The 15,081-nt window shown below is 36.4% G+C and overlaps 1 protein-coding gene and 1 long non-coding RNA gene across 3 annotated transcripts in view; both read right to left on the bottom strand.

Annotated features, from left to right (window-relative positions):
* Window positions 1-15,081, bottom strand: part of HCN1 (hyperpolarization activated cyclic nucleotide gated potassium channel 1) — a 212,776-nt gene that overhangs the window by 163,154 nt on the left and 34,541 nt on the right. The gene's annotated exons all lie outside the window — the stretch shown is intronic.
* Window positions 4,922-14,308, bottom strand: LOC310889546. Its single transcript, XR_014576618.1, has 2 exons — window positions 13,045-14,308; window positions 4,922-9,518 (listed from the first exon to the last, which is right to left on the bottom strand). It is a non-coding gene; the product is annotated as an uncharacterized lncRNA (long non-coding RNA).

The following is a 15,081-nucleotide window of genomic DNA, read 5'->3' as shown; positions in this document are numbered from 1 at the left end:
CATCCGAGGTAATAACAGACTACAATATAACAACGCAACAGTAGGGGTGAAAAGTAATTTCTAGCTCTGTAACTTGGAAATCCATGCTACTGTTATTAAGACACTATGAGTGAAGTAAGAACATCTGAAGAAGAAGAGCTTTGGCCTCAGTCAGGCAGAGAAAAGCAGATTCTCAACCCCTAGGTTATTTTTGAATCTTAAACAGCTTTTTCCCATTTCCATAAGCTCAGAGGAAGTCTGAATTTGGGCCATGCATTGGTCTAAGCAAGGGCTTAGCTGCATCCTGGGCACTGTACAAGATGACAGTGTGAAGAAGAGCAAAAGGAGCTTCTGAGGGCCAGGCCATGGAAGTCATGACCCATTGCCATGACACTAAGCAGGAGAAGGGAAATGTGACTTCATAATGCATATTTTGCCCTGATGTCAGAAGTTCAGCCAAGAGCTTGTATTGTTCCCTCACCTTTACCTGTTCACACAAACGCTATGTCAAGAGAAGTTTTTTTGTGGTTAATTCTTCAAGGCCACTTTGCTAGAGCTCAAGGCCATCAAAAACCTAGACACTCAATGGGGATTTAAACTTCTCATCATTCAGAAGCGACTCCTAGTAAGACACTCCTGTACTGATCACAAGGCAACAGTGTCCCTCTGAGATGTAACTATCAGCAAGGCAATCTGAAACTACAAGAAGGAAGAGGTTAAACAGGGAAAGCAAAGGCTGGCAGCTGGAGTTACCGTATTAGAAAGGTTTGGTTACCATGTAAGACCTTAACGAGCAGAGAAAAGAAAACAGATTTTAGAAGGTGAAGTTTGTTTCCCTAAGTGATGGAGCAGCATCAGGAGCAGGTCTTCAGACCCCACACCTCATGCCTTATCCACTGAGCCAAACGTCAGCAAGCATCCCGCTTAGTAAGCAAGTTCACTGCAGAAGAAACTCACTGTGCCAAGAGCATACAGTGTACAGAATCCCACTGCAAGCATAATTAATGCAGCCATCCTACTAAGTTATTTGACTCATCTTTTTTTCATTATACACTCAGCATTGTTTAGAAAATTGTCTATGGTTACTTTCAAAATCATAAAAGCAAATTTCCTTTCCCAGAACACAATAGTGTACATTTTAGAGTCATATTTATGTTTCATAAACTTCAGAAGTAGAAATCTCAATATAAACATTGATAGTGCAAGTTCACATATGATTTGAAATATTATTTAATAAAAGGAAACTGTATATACACTGAAAAAAAAAATGAGAGTATTCAGCATTATTCTTAGACAAAATTTATGTATGTATTCCAAATGGAGTGTATACTATTTGAATAGTTTTAAAAAACCCAGCAGCTTAATTTTGTAAATTCTAATGTGTCATAGATATGTGCTAGATAGACAAGTCTATCTAACAAAATAATTTTTCCTACAGAATGATGCCTACTTTTCCCTTTTCCTTTTTCTTCTAAGAAAACCATTGTAGTTCCTGCCTTGAAAATAAATGAACAGTCACAGTCACATTCCTTATGTCTCTTTTGTTGTTAGCCCAGAAAAACAGAATTCTACATTTTTCTGACACTCTAGTGGAGCACTAAATGGAATACTGGTGGAAAAAAATAACTCTCGCACAGAGCAAATTACTGGCACTGTTCCTTCAATGTCGCTGGAATCTGACCTTGTGCTTGTTATTCCTTATTAAAAATGTACACACAATTAATACATAATTTTTCTATTTCCTCTGAGAGGTGCGAAGCCTTATCTGTGCCATTCCATTGATTCTACAAGTAAATTTATCAGGATGCATGTATTTCAGCTGCTAGTACACTGGGACACATTTTCTGTTAATTGTTCTGTACTGTTTTATAATTATGCTTGTATTTTATAGTTTTCCCTATAATTAGTATTTGTAATAGACCTGATACATTCAGTCTAGCTTGTAACACTGTGTATAAATAGAAATATCATAAGTATATTAAGTTTGGATGTATTGAAAAACTCCTTTACAGTGAACTTAATTGTTCATTAGAATACCCTCTATTTAATTCTCTAGCAGCTATGGGCAAAGTGGCACTGTATCTGAAACAATGTGACTTCCAATACCAAATAAAGTATTTCAGGTAGCGCTATAGTACAATTAATGAACAAATACAGAACTCTATTTGATGCAAAATTTTTTAAGAACTTGTGAATGGATTGCATAAGATGTGAATGTCTTTGTCCTACTTAGCTGAGACAAGGGCATGGATTATATTATCCATTATAATACAGACATTGAAGCGAGGCTTTGTTGCCTGCTCTTGCAATTTAACTGTACTGCTTGTGATATTAGCTATTTCTCATCTTGCAGTCTTGTGATACTGTATTTAAGCTCATTATTAGACTATAATATCATCCTCTTGGGGGTTAGATTTTCTTTAACTATTTGAATCACGCAATGTTAAAACCAAATAATATGATTCTCTCCAATGGCTCTTAATGAGCTAATGTAACATTTTTAGTTACTTCTATGAAAATACTGATGAGTGTGTTCAGTTTATTCATATCCATTTCACTTGTTCCTCCACAAATCAAAACACATAGATTTTATTCCATTTATTGGAAAACTGATGAATGATGAAGTTCATGACTCAAGTAATGGATGTGACAACATTTGCCCATATATATTAAATTTCTAACAATATCTAATTGCTTACTGTGGAGAAATCAGGGGAAGGCATTTTCCCCACAGCTTTCATGTTGCTATCTTCATGAACAGCTTCCATTTTATTAATTAGAATATATTAATCTTTAGTTAACTGCATTTCAGGATTAGTTTAGCAGCTTAATAGAGAAGTGAATGGAGTTCAATGTTAAATGAAAACTCAACTACTAAAAAAAGATCTTACAACCATTTTACTGGTCCATTTTATAAAAACTCTTTACAGACACTGACAAACGGGTTTAGCCTCTCTTACTGGCTCTTATCAGTTGTAAGCAAAAGATCATATGCTTCCACCCTGTCCTACAGCCTTACAGCAAAGAGAGATATTACATCAGTGGAGCTTGTGCAAAATGTTGCAGAAGACAAGCAAACATTGTCTTCTACTCTCGAGTGCAATGAACGAAGTGAAAGTGGGAGCAGAGAAGAGAAAATAAAGGAAGATGGGGAAAAAAACTGTATAAAATATTAAATTTTCTTTTTGTGCAATAATAAAACAAAGAAATTTAATATTGTAGAAACCAGGAAGATTCAAAAGTAAACCTTGGATTAACAGCAAAAAGAGACAGAGCTGTAAACTCAAAGCTTGGGTTGAGGACACAGTTCTCATGATCCACCTGAAATCCTGGGTTGGAAGCACTCCAAGGGATCAGACTGTCTGAAGGTAGGATTACCTACACCTACAGCATTTATCTGACCTGGACGGACCCAGGACAGGATTGTGAGCAACACCTCTGGTTATGTATGTACATCTTTGAAACACTATTTTTTACACTATGCTTTTTTTTTCTGTCCCCAGCCAGTTTTGTTTCCATGCAATCATACTGTGCTCATACACTAGTGCAATATTCTGGTCCACACAGAACATTGTGCAATTTAAAGGACAATGCAAAAATAATATCTAGGTTTTGGAATATCTAGTGTCAAGCAGAACACAAAGTGGAAAGTGACTGAATTTAAAGCACAGGGGGCGAGTTAATAAATACATTATTTAACCTTAGCTAAACACAGACATTAGTTTTCCAAACTGAAATCATTTCCATTATTATTTGCTGTGAAGTCAAAACCAGCAGCAGAGCAGAAAATGTGCCCCAGAAATATCATACAGTCATTGGGTAGCAGGGCTGCTGTTGTTGCTTTAAATGAAACAAAATTCAGTGTGGTTAAGAACAAGATATGAAAGCCAAACAGCAGTATAAACTTATGATGGATAAAGTCTCACTAAAGCATCTGCCTATTCCTTAGGTTCTTTGAAGGTAATAATAAAATATCAAGATATGTAAGGTTCTTTGACAGCCCGTACAGCTTAATTCTGACTTTCAACTTGAAACGTTTTGAGTATTTTAAATAAATGCTATCTATTTCTTCTTCTAATTCTCTGAGGGCCAATTTCATAGGTCTTCTTAAATCAGTCTAATATATACCACCAAGAGTCAACTCCTTACAGAACTAATCTGTGACTGTCAGTGGCAATACTTTTAAAAAGGTATATACCTAGGTTTTTCTATAATAGCATAGTAGATTCATGACTGATCATGACTTCATGATGATGGAGATGGCTTCTCTTTTCAGGCTGAAAGATCTGCCTTCATCTCACAGGACACAAGCTTCAAACACTGTGGTACAGACTACATAGAAGGGTAGAATCCTGCACTGCTATGTCCTCTGTGTTTTATACTAATTACCCAGCTGCATCTGGGCCAAGGTGAATGAACACTCAGTTTTTAGGTTTGTTTTAAATGCTGCTCTGAAATGCTTTATTTTCCTCATCCACCATACTTGGAATTTGGGACTTGAAGCAGGTATTCTGGATTATAGAAGATAAATATCAATGAGTAGCACTTGATACTGTTAAGCCTTAGGTATGAAAATCCTTTATTTTTTCTCCCTGTTTGTAACATTAATGGCCCAGATAATTCTTTTTTTTTTTTTTTTTTTTTTTTGTTTTCTGAGAGGCTGCAGTAACAGGAAAAATGGAAAGTTTCCAGAAATTAGGAAAGGAATAATCTGTTCTGATAATGAAAGAAGTGAAACAACAATACTTCCTTAATCACATTCATTTACACACCCAGACTTCAAATAGCAAAATCCAGTATTAAGTTACAATTATACATGCTCAGATACCTCTAAGCAACAAATTCCTTGGACAATTAAGACATAAATATTGGGCATCATTGGTTCTCCCTAAATATCATTTCTGTGGTAAATTTGATATTTTCCATGTTTTTAGCTTTTGCCTGTTACAAAGAGCAAAGAAGGTATATAGATATCAAGATGAGAAAAGTATTAAATAATGTATGCTGTAATTGAAAAGTAAAAGCCAGACAGCATCAAACTGTTCCAAGCATTATAACTGTTTTAGCTGTTCCTGAAAATGAGTCACTGTATTGCAGCAAATGTATGCTCACCTGCCTTAGTCTGCATAAAAATCTGTTATGGTTTATACAATCGTATGTGACTCAGTAGTAGATCTGATGAAAAATTACAAAATTGTTTCATATTGGGAAACATTTCTTTGGAAATGAAAGAGCAGTACTTCTTCCAGCGATTTCTGGAGGAGGAGCAAGGGGGAAGTTTACACTGCTGAAATATCCCATCTCACAATTAAAACTAAAATTGTAACAACCTTATAAATAATAATGCAAATGAAAAACAAATGTGGTTTTTTTTTGTGTTTTGTTTGTTTGTTCGTTTTTGTTTGTTTTTGTTTTTATCAAACTAAAATATTATAGCTGCATTGAAGAATATTCTTTATTCTTCTTATTGGTAAACTTGACAGTTCCATATTTTCTTCTTTACTGAAGCAAAGAAAAATGTCAAAATCACAAAATCTTTCACAAAACAGAACTGTTGAACAAGAGACTCATGCAACTGTAGCTGCAATCTCAAAGTCACATCCTGAATATAGAAAATTGCAGGCCTGTATTTATTAAGGCCATCCTCATCTAAATACAAAAAAAAATAGCTTTGAGAAGTGAATGCAAGTAACTACAGAGTGTGCTGAACTAATAAATAATCTGAAGTCTTCATTGGGAAATCAATCATTTTCCAAGAGACATAAATAAGTTGCTTCCACATTGTCTCACTTCATGACTGGATTACACTCTAGCTCTATAGAAATATACACACACCACATAAGTATATGTCTCTTACTTTTAAATACTTGTAAGTAAATAAATAAATTACACAAATTTATTTTTCCAAGCTAAGAAAATGATCTATTGCATTGAATCCTACAAGAAAAATGGCAGGAAAAGAAAAAAAAAAAAAAAAAAGCAATAGTGAGAAGTTGGGGGAGAGGGGTGCAGGGGGAATTAAAAAGAGAAAGAAAAAGGAAAATAGAAATGTCAAAGTTACTGTATGGATTGTGGTTCTATGGCCCATCATTTTTACAAGAAAATACATGTTTCCCAGTATTAAATGTTGAAGCAAGTTTTCTGATCCTCTTTTTCTATCTGTAGGCTGAAGAAAGCAGATGGACTCTTTTCTAACTATGAAAAGCTGCTTGTGTATATTTATCCTCTGTGTCTCCTTTCTACCAGCACTCAAAAAATATCAAACTCATTGGAACTGGTGTATTATCTGCAGAACACTTCTGAAAATATGATGATTAAATTCATCTAGACATCAATTTGCTTACATCTGACAGCTACTGGTAGGCAAACATTCCATTACCACATAGATTAAGAAGTATGGTCACTTCACAGAGTTCGCTAATAACAAAGAGGAGCAGAATTATTACAGTGCACCAACACTGATCATTCTCCCAGCAATGAGCAGCTGTTCTGTAGCACTGTATCTTTTCATGAGCTACCAGTGCTGACACTTTAAAAGCAACTGCTTTACCTCTTCAGTCACTGGTGGTTATAAACACCTTAGAGTAATGTGATGCTCAGGAAGGCTAACAGAGAAAAGTTAATTTTCATTTGAAATAAGATGGAAATGCCAATGCAGAAAAATGCAGAAAAATAATAAATATACTATTTTAAATTTGATAATTTAAATTTGATACTGAAATTTTTAATAGGATACAGAAATGAGACCTGCATAAGACCTGCTTATATGTTTGCCTTGAGGAAAGCGCAGGAAAGGTTCTCCTCATCCCAAACAAATTTCAGACAAAACACAGACACATTTCTATGTGCACAATAGCAGGTCCAAGATTTCTGCAATAGAATAGAAAAAAAATAAGTGAGACATTTCTCATTGAGAAGCCTGCAGGTCAGACCACATATCTGAGATAAGAAACAGATAAATTATATCCTAAATAGTTGCCTAGTGAACAAAATGGAACTGCTTCAATTGAATAAAATGGGAGCAGATACTCATCTGATACAGTGGGCCATCCACTTGGAAGCACAGGCCAGGTGGGGACTTCATCTGGTTCTCCTGCATTCTATATGACTTCTCTCATTTTTATTGAACATCGTTCTTATTGGCATCTGTCTCCCTCTCTCCCTTCCTCCCCCCCATTAAAAATATTTAGATCTGAGAAGGTTTTTCCTCACTAAAGAGCTGTTATTAGTACCTTGACACTTTTTTATTATTATTGGTTTTGGCACCCATGAATTGGCATCCTCTACTGAAAGCTCGTATTGGCATAAAATGCCACCTCTAATTATCCTACAGTCTTAACTACCACTGCCAAAATTAAGGCAAGATTGGCATGCCACTTGCAAATGTTACAACACAAGGTCATACGTTGCTACTGCTGTTATACAAATTGTTGTACATAAAAATAATAGAATAATAATAATGAAAAAAAATAATCCCTACTAATAGATAAGAAAATATATGAGTTTAGTTGTGGAATTTTCCTTTCACTAGTTACAGTAATTTATCTAATTCTTTCTCCAAAAGAAAAAAACTACAGAAAAATTGACCGAACAGCCAAGGATCAGGTTAGGAAAGCCAAAGCCCTGACAGAATTAAATCTGGCCAGGGACATCAAGGGCAATAAGAAAGAGTTCTATAGGTACATCGGCAACAAAAGGAAGACTAGGGAAATTGTGGGTCCTCTCTGGAAGGAAACAGGAGACCTGGTGACCCAGGATATGGAGAAGGCTGAGGTACTCAATTACTTTTTTTGCCTCAGTCTTCACCAGCAAGAGCTCTAGTCATAGTGCCCAGGTCCCAGAAGGCAAAGAAAGGGACTGAGATAATGAAGAATCACTCACTGCAGGAGAAGATCAGTTTTGAGGTCATGTAAGGAACCTGAAAGTGCAAAAGTGCATGGGACCTGATGAGATATATTGGCAAGTCCTCAGGGAACTGGCAGATGTAGTTGCTAAGCTTAGAGGGGAAACATAATGCTCATTTTTAAAAAGGGAGAAAAGGAAGACACAGGGCACTACAGGCCAGTCGGTCTCACCTCTATGCCTGGCAAGATCATGGAGCAGATCATCCTGGAAATTCTGCTGAGGCACGTGGAAAATATGTAGGTGATTGGTAACAGCCAACATGGCTTCACTAAGGACAGATCGTGCCTGACAAATCTGGTGGATTTCTACAATGGGGTTACAGCATTGGTGGGTAGGGGAAGAGCAACTCACATCATCTACCTGGACTTGTGCAAAGCATTTGACACTGTCCCACATGAGATCCTTGTCTCTAAGTTGAACGGACATGGATTTGACAGATGGACCACTCAGTGAGTAAGGAATTGGTTGGATGGTCACACTCAAGGAGTTGAGGTCAATGGCTCAATGACCAAGTGGAAACCACTGAAGAGTGGTGTTCCTCAGGGGTCGGTATTGGGACCAGCACTGTTTAACATCTTTGTTGGTGACATGGACAGTGGAATTGGGTGCACCCTCAGCAAGTTTGTCGATAACACCAGCTTGTGCAGTGCAGTCGACATGCTGGAGGAAAGGGATGCCATGCAGTGGGACCTGGACAGGCTAGAGAGGTGGCCCTGTATCATGAAAGAGCTTCAAAGTAATCCTGGTGATTGAGCTTTCCCACTATAGGTAGTTTCCCACCTTCCTTTTCATCCCTACAAACTCAGTCATAATTGCATCTTGAATATAGCATATCACTGAATTCAACACATTATAAAGAAATAAAGAACACAGATCCAATAAAACTTTGGTTTTTTTTTTGGAAACTTTGAAAGCTGGTTCCAGAATAGTACATGGCATGCATATGATATGTCTTCTCAAAATATAGGTTACTACAAGCACCTGAAACCCATCTTCTCTTTACAATTTGCTATATTCATATTTAATGTTTCAAAGTATCTTCAACTTACTCCATGTCTTACGCATGAAACCTGATGTTTCACAACATCAATAATACTGTCATTTCTTTACGGTGTCTTTAACAAAGTAATAAGACACAAATATCAAAATAAGGCACTTCATTACAAACTACTACTTCAGAAGGAAAAAAGTCTAAGGAGATTTTTTTTTCTAAGTAACTTGAAAATAAGAGTTAAGAAATAATATTTAATTGGCCAGCATTAGGTAGTACTCAAAGAAACATTAGTAAAAAGAATAAGTGATTCGTGGGGTATACAGCATTTCTCTACCAGCTACACTCATACACAACAGGAGTATAAATCTAATTGCCAAAAAAAAAAAAAAAACAGCTATCTCAAATCCATAGCAGATGAAGGGTTCAATTAACTCTGGGCTTGGCATGGGCACAAGGGAACAAGAGCAGCAGAGCATCAAAAAGTTCTCATCTCTAACAGATTAGTCAAGGTCTTAAAGACCTGCTCCCTGTTAGCTATAGAGATTGCTGTAACCTCACTGATTCAACAGGAATAAACAGGATAAAAGGATACAGACATGTCAATATTGTTGAATCAAGGACCTGTGATAATTCATCTGCACTACAAAGTAAAAAAAAAAAAAAAAGAAAAAAAAACACATTTGAGTGATCCTTTTTGGCCAGCACAGATTCTCACTACCTCATATTGACTATGTATCTAAAATGCACAGAACAAAGTGCATTTGTGACACTTTGTTGAAGAATGGTGCTGTAGCACCACAGAAATCATTGTCAACAATTAAATATAAGCATTGGTATATATTAAATATCATTCTGGATTGTTACCTAAAAGTTTATAAGCCCATCTGCATTACCCTGAGAATGACAAACCACAACTGGTTTCAAATCTAAAAAGCGCTGACTGTCTGAGAACTGAGACAGGACAATATAACCTTGTATTCTAGAATATGTTTTTTTATATGTCATATGTCAGGGACACCATAGCAGATAAACAACTGTGATGGAATGGGAGTCATCAGCTGTGTACCAACCTCAGAAATTTCATATTTGGAAGTACACTTTGATAGCTCATACTTCACTCGTTCAAGGAAACAAGCAGAGATGTAGCAAACTAGGAACCTAGAACAGATATCACTGCTGAGGTGGGGGAGGATTTGGCGGGGGGGGTCGGGGGGGACTAGCTCCATTTTTCTGAGCCATTTTTTCTCAATGTTTGCTTTGATACAGATCAATTATTGGGGCAGCAGATTTGGGTCAGTACTAATCCACCTTTTATTTTTCCTCAGTTACTGATAGTTTACAGTACTCATACTCACTATCGTACTCACTATCATCCAGGAGGAAGATTAAGTCACCAAGCTCCTTCAGAGACATGACTTTCATGCCTTTTCATAAAACTTCACATTGAACACTTAAGGATAAAAGCCTTATTATGATGTGTTTTATTCATTGGTAGAAATAGTATTTTTTCTACTAACTAAGGCTACTTTAGATTGGAAGTCTAATAATGGGTCAAATCATCTGATGATTTTGATACTCTTCTATGTATGTAAGAGTTAATATAATTGATTTTGTGGTACCTATGCTGTACTATGATGTAACTATTGCTCATCAACAACAACAGTGAGCAAATGAAGTCATCTTCCCACATCTAAGAAATCTATCACAATTCTTCCTATTTATGGAAATAAACCATGACACATAACTCTGTCAACCACAAATACTCAATTAGCCATGTAAAACACTATGAAGAGGCAAAATCCAACTTAAATCTTTCTTTGTCTGTTTCTTTGGAAATATTCTGAAAATAATATCTAAGGTAACTGGATGACAGCAGAACCACTGCAAAGCTCTGGTACAGCCTGAGAACTGGAACAGACCTTTCCAGTTACCTGTTTTACACTTAAACACAAAAGCAACTTAAAAAGACAAGTACAGAAAGGTTAGATTTTTTCTTCTGTTCCAGATTGAAAAGAGATTTTCAGCAGACATACATATTTTTCTTCTTGCAAACAAATGAAGTGGTTCACCAAGGTAAATCTTGAGTAGATTCAAGAGTTTCCAACAGTAATATGGAAAAATCTCCTCAAATTTTCACCAGTGCAGCCTTTCTTAACTCAATTGAGATGAATAGACTGGAGCACTGAATACAAAATATTATAAGGCAAAATTAAATGAGCTTCATCTTTTCACCCTCTCCAGGTCATACACCTTAATTCTTCTGTACACAGGCAAGTTCCCAATGCTAATACTGGCTAGGAGCTTGAGAACAGCTCTAATAGGCAAATCTAAGAATGCCCCTCAGTAGCATATTTTGATATCTTTGCCCTCCAGTGCTTAATGTGTGTCTGGGCTCCCTGCCCAATTCTGGGGAAGAGATGGATGCTTCAGATGGTGCTGCTTAGTGTCATAAGGGATGTCATGGATCTGCTGACAGCCTGTCGATTGGAAATGTCAAGGCTGAGGCACTGCCCTTTCTCTGTGTGTCATGAAGCACTCATTCCACATCAACTGCATATATCCATGGTGCCTCTCCGTCAGTGTGAGTGCTCCCATCCATTAGGCGGTCTGACCAGCACAACAAATTGGGTATGGTCAGGTAGGGCAGCATGCCAAGCATCCCAAGACAATCCTGCTGTAAGTCCACCAGACTGAGGAGGGATGGACTCCAGATTTCCTGTTCACTTTCAAGACATTAGCAGATAATACGGTAGATTTTCTTGTTTTTGTTTCTCTTTATTAAATAAAGTAGTGCTGTTATAGGCAAAGATGTTTAATCGGGAATAAACTTGATGACTTTAACATTTCCTTATGTTCATCTGGAATGACCTGTACAAAATATTCTATTTAACTAAGCAAATCTGACAAGTTTAGACAACTCTTTTTCTCTGTTTCATCTCAAACTGTAAATAAATAAATGAATAAATAAACAAACAAACAAACAAATAAATAAATAAGGGTATGTCTGCTTGGTATACTTATATGTGTTAATCTAATTAAAAATTGTCACTATAACCTCATGTGTTTTTTATGTTTAGCTATGGGATGGACTCAAATGCTATCAATTCTGCAACAGGTTCTGCACCAGATCTGACCTTTCACAGCCACTGCCTGTGAGCACACTGTACAGGCTTTTTGTCTTCCTAAGGTACTTCAACAAGATAAAGATGGGTGACTGAAAAGATGCTGCAGAATAAATGTCTGGGAGCATATTTCTTAGTATGAAAAAACAACCAGAGGTCACTCAAGAACATTTGTAGCTCAATTTAAAAATAAACTGTGGTTCGATAAACTTTACTCAACAGAAATGTGAAAAAGCTAAAAAATACTCAACAGATTTGTAACTCTGTATTCCTAAATCATATTTTCATGCAGAAACTATACAGAAAAAAAGAAGAGTCATACCCCGAAATAGTATATACCCTTGCTGCTAGCCAACTGGAATACTGCACACACAAAATTTTATATACATGCAAATAGAGAGATGAAATGCTGCAAATATTGTAGAACACTCATGATTAGAGCCATTAAAGCATGGCACAGATGAATGTGAGGGACTGCAGTCAGTACAGTGACCACAACAGTCCTGCTCAGCTGCTGCCTAACCCTGAAGACATCTGCATGCACCTGATCCTACTGAAGTCCTTATAGGCAGATATATACCTGCTTCTGTATCTGTCCCAAACTACACCTGGCTAAGAAGCCCAAATTACTAAAGACTGACAGGCATCCAAGAATTAGAACAAAGAAACTGGCCTGGCATGATAATCAGCAAAAATATTCCTTTGTAATTTACAAAATAATTTAATAATTGCATGATAATAATATTACCACAAATGTGAAGATGCCAGTCAAAACTTCAGTATGAAAATATAAAACAGATTAAAACATGGTGGTTGGTGAGGAATACAGAAGAAAAGCTAAGCTATGGCTAGTTGAATACTACTTAGTCTTCAGACTGTCTTGAGAGAAAATATCAGACATTATGATTTCCAGTGTAAATTTCCTCAGTGCCCTAAACTGCCTAAACTGACAAGACGTAGTTCTAAGTCATGATTTCTGTAAGGATCAGCTATTCTTTCCATAACAATAAATATGAAAATACAGTAAGCCAAAAAAATACTTACTCATAAAATTAATAAAAACACTATTTAGCAGCTAAGGAGATGTTACACTGAATATACTTAATCTCTTAGGAATTCAGAGATACATCTTCTTGTAAGACACTACCACTCTTCTTTCTTTTTCATCAGAGTGATTCTTCCAAATATTTGAAATGACAAGAACATAGTCAGAGGAAAAGCAAAAAGTGATGAGCTTCCAGACAAAAACTGTATGTCGGCGCAGCAGACTCAATTCAAAAAGGTCTATGTTACCTTCAGCCATATCACTTCTTTTAACACAGCCTGAGCTAAAAGAGGGTAGTCAAGGAAAATACCACAGTTGAACTATTTAGTATTGGTTTTCTAGACAGCAGCAGCTAACAAGAAATAGACAAAAAAGTCATTTAGGGGCATGAAGTTACTTGTCCCTTCTCTTTCTAGATTTCCTTCTTCCCCCTCTTCTACTCTCCGCTAGGTTTAGCAAACGTAATTAATATCTTATTACATTTTTGAGTATATTTAGCACAAGAACATAGACCTAGAGATGCAATGCTGCTCCAAAAAGCTCACTGTCAAAAGATCAAAAAAGGAGAAATAAAAAAAATGAGACTTCTCAAACATGTATAATAATCCTGAAATTCAAGTCTTAAATATCTCAAGCCAGAGTTCTTTCCTGATTTCATCAAAAAATTTTATATTGGTGGGGAATTATTTTGCACTGCTCATGTGGTAATCTACTACACTACGCTAAATCCTTCTAATTATGAATGACATAATCATTACTTCTAAAGAGCACCATGATATACATAACATCAGAGGAAAAATTCTAGAGAAATTGGAAGGAAATCCACAGTACCATGCTCATGGTTCACTTGGGACTGTAACTTTCAAAACTGTCTAAATGAAGCAAGAAACAAAAATCATTATTCAGATTAACAATGGATTAAAGAAATTGATTTTAGACACTTATTTCTGCATTTCAGTGCTGAATTTGTGGACCAAATATTTAACTGACCATCTTTCTTTCACTGAGCATTCAAAACCAAGAAAAACTGATTCATTAGATAAAGAACCTAAAGATAGCTGAGAGGTCAAATAAGAAAACACTCACATATCTCCATAGGAAATAGTACCCCAGATTTATGCTGCTTTACTGTCACAATAATTTTCAATTCTTAGCTCTAACTAGGCTATCAGAGACACATGTAGGTTTAAAATTACCATGCAGCTGAAGAGTTTGTGTATTAAACTGTATCATGCTATTCAGGCCATGTTCACTTTACGGAAAGGATCCATAAACATCTAAAAAGAGGAAGAGAGAATTTCCCAAAGGCACAATTCAAAGTTATCAACATGACTCTATTGCCCTTAAGAGCAATAGTAATTGTCTGAAGCAGACTGAATGGGAATTGCTGTGCCACGGGAAAGCACCCAGTATAGCTACCAATTCTAAACATCCAGCTGAAGGAAAAACAAATTCCTTCAAGTATAAACTTACTTAACTGATGAACAAGAATCAACAAGAACTATAATCAATTATTTTAATAAACAAAAAAAAGATAGTAAATGTGAAAATCATCAACACCAATGCGTTATTTTTTACAGGCTTTCATGGGAATCATAGAATCATAGAATGGCTTGGGCTGGAAGGGACCTCAAAGATCACCCAGTTCCAACCCCCCTGCCATAAGCAGGGATGCCACCCACTAGATCAGGTTGCTCAGGGCCTCATCTAACCTCGCCTTGAACACCACCAGAGATGGGGCATCCACAACCTCTCTGGGCAATCTGTTCCAGTGCATCACCACCCTCTGAGTGAAGAATTTCCTCCTATCCTCTAATCTAAATCTCTCCTCTTTTAGTTTAAAACCATTCCGCCTCGTCCTGTCAAGAGACAGAAAGCCACATTTTTGATACACTAGACTGGTTTAGCCATGGACAAAATAAATTATAGTGCAAAGAGTGTTTATATGGTTAATGCTGAAAGAAAACCAGTGTTTGGTTTACTTCATTGGAAAGCCTGTGTACAAGAAGAGTATCTCACCCTTGTGTATATGCAGC

The sequence above is a fragment of the Anser anser genome, assembly GCF_964211835.1.
Source record: "Anser anser genome assembly, chromosome: Z".
NCBI classification, from domain to species: Eukaryota; Metazoa; Chordata; class Aves; order Anseriformes; family Anatidae; genus Anser; species Anser anser.
The sequence above is the reverse complement of the archived record's forward strand: the minus strand, read 5'-3'. Positions and strand labels throughout refer to the sequence as shown.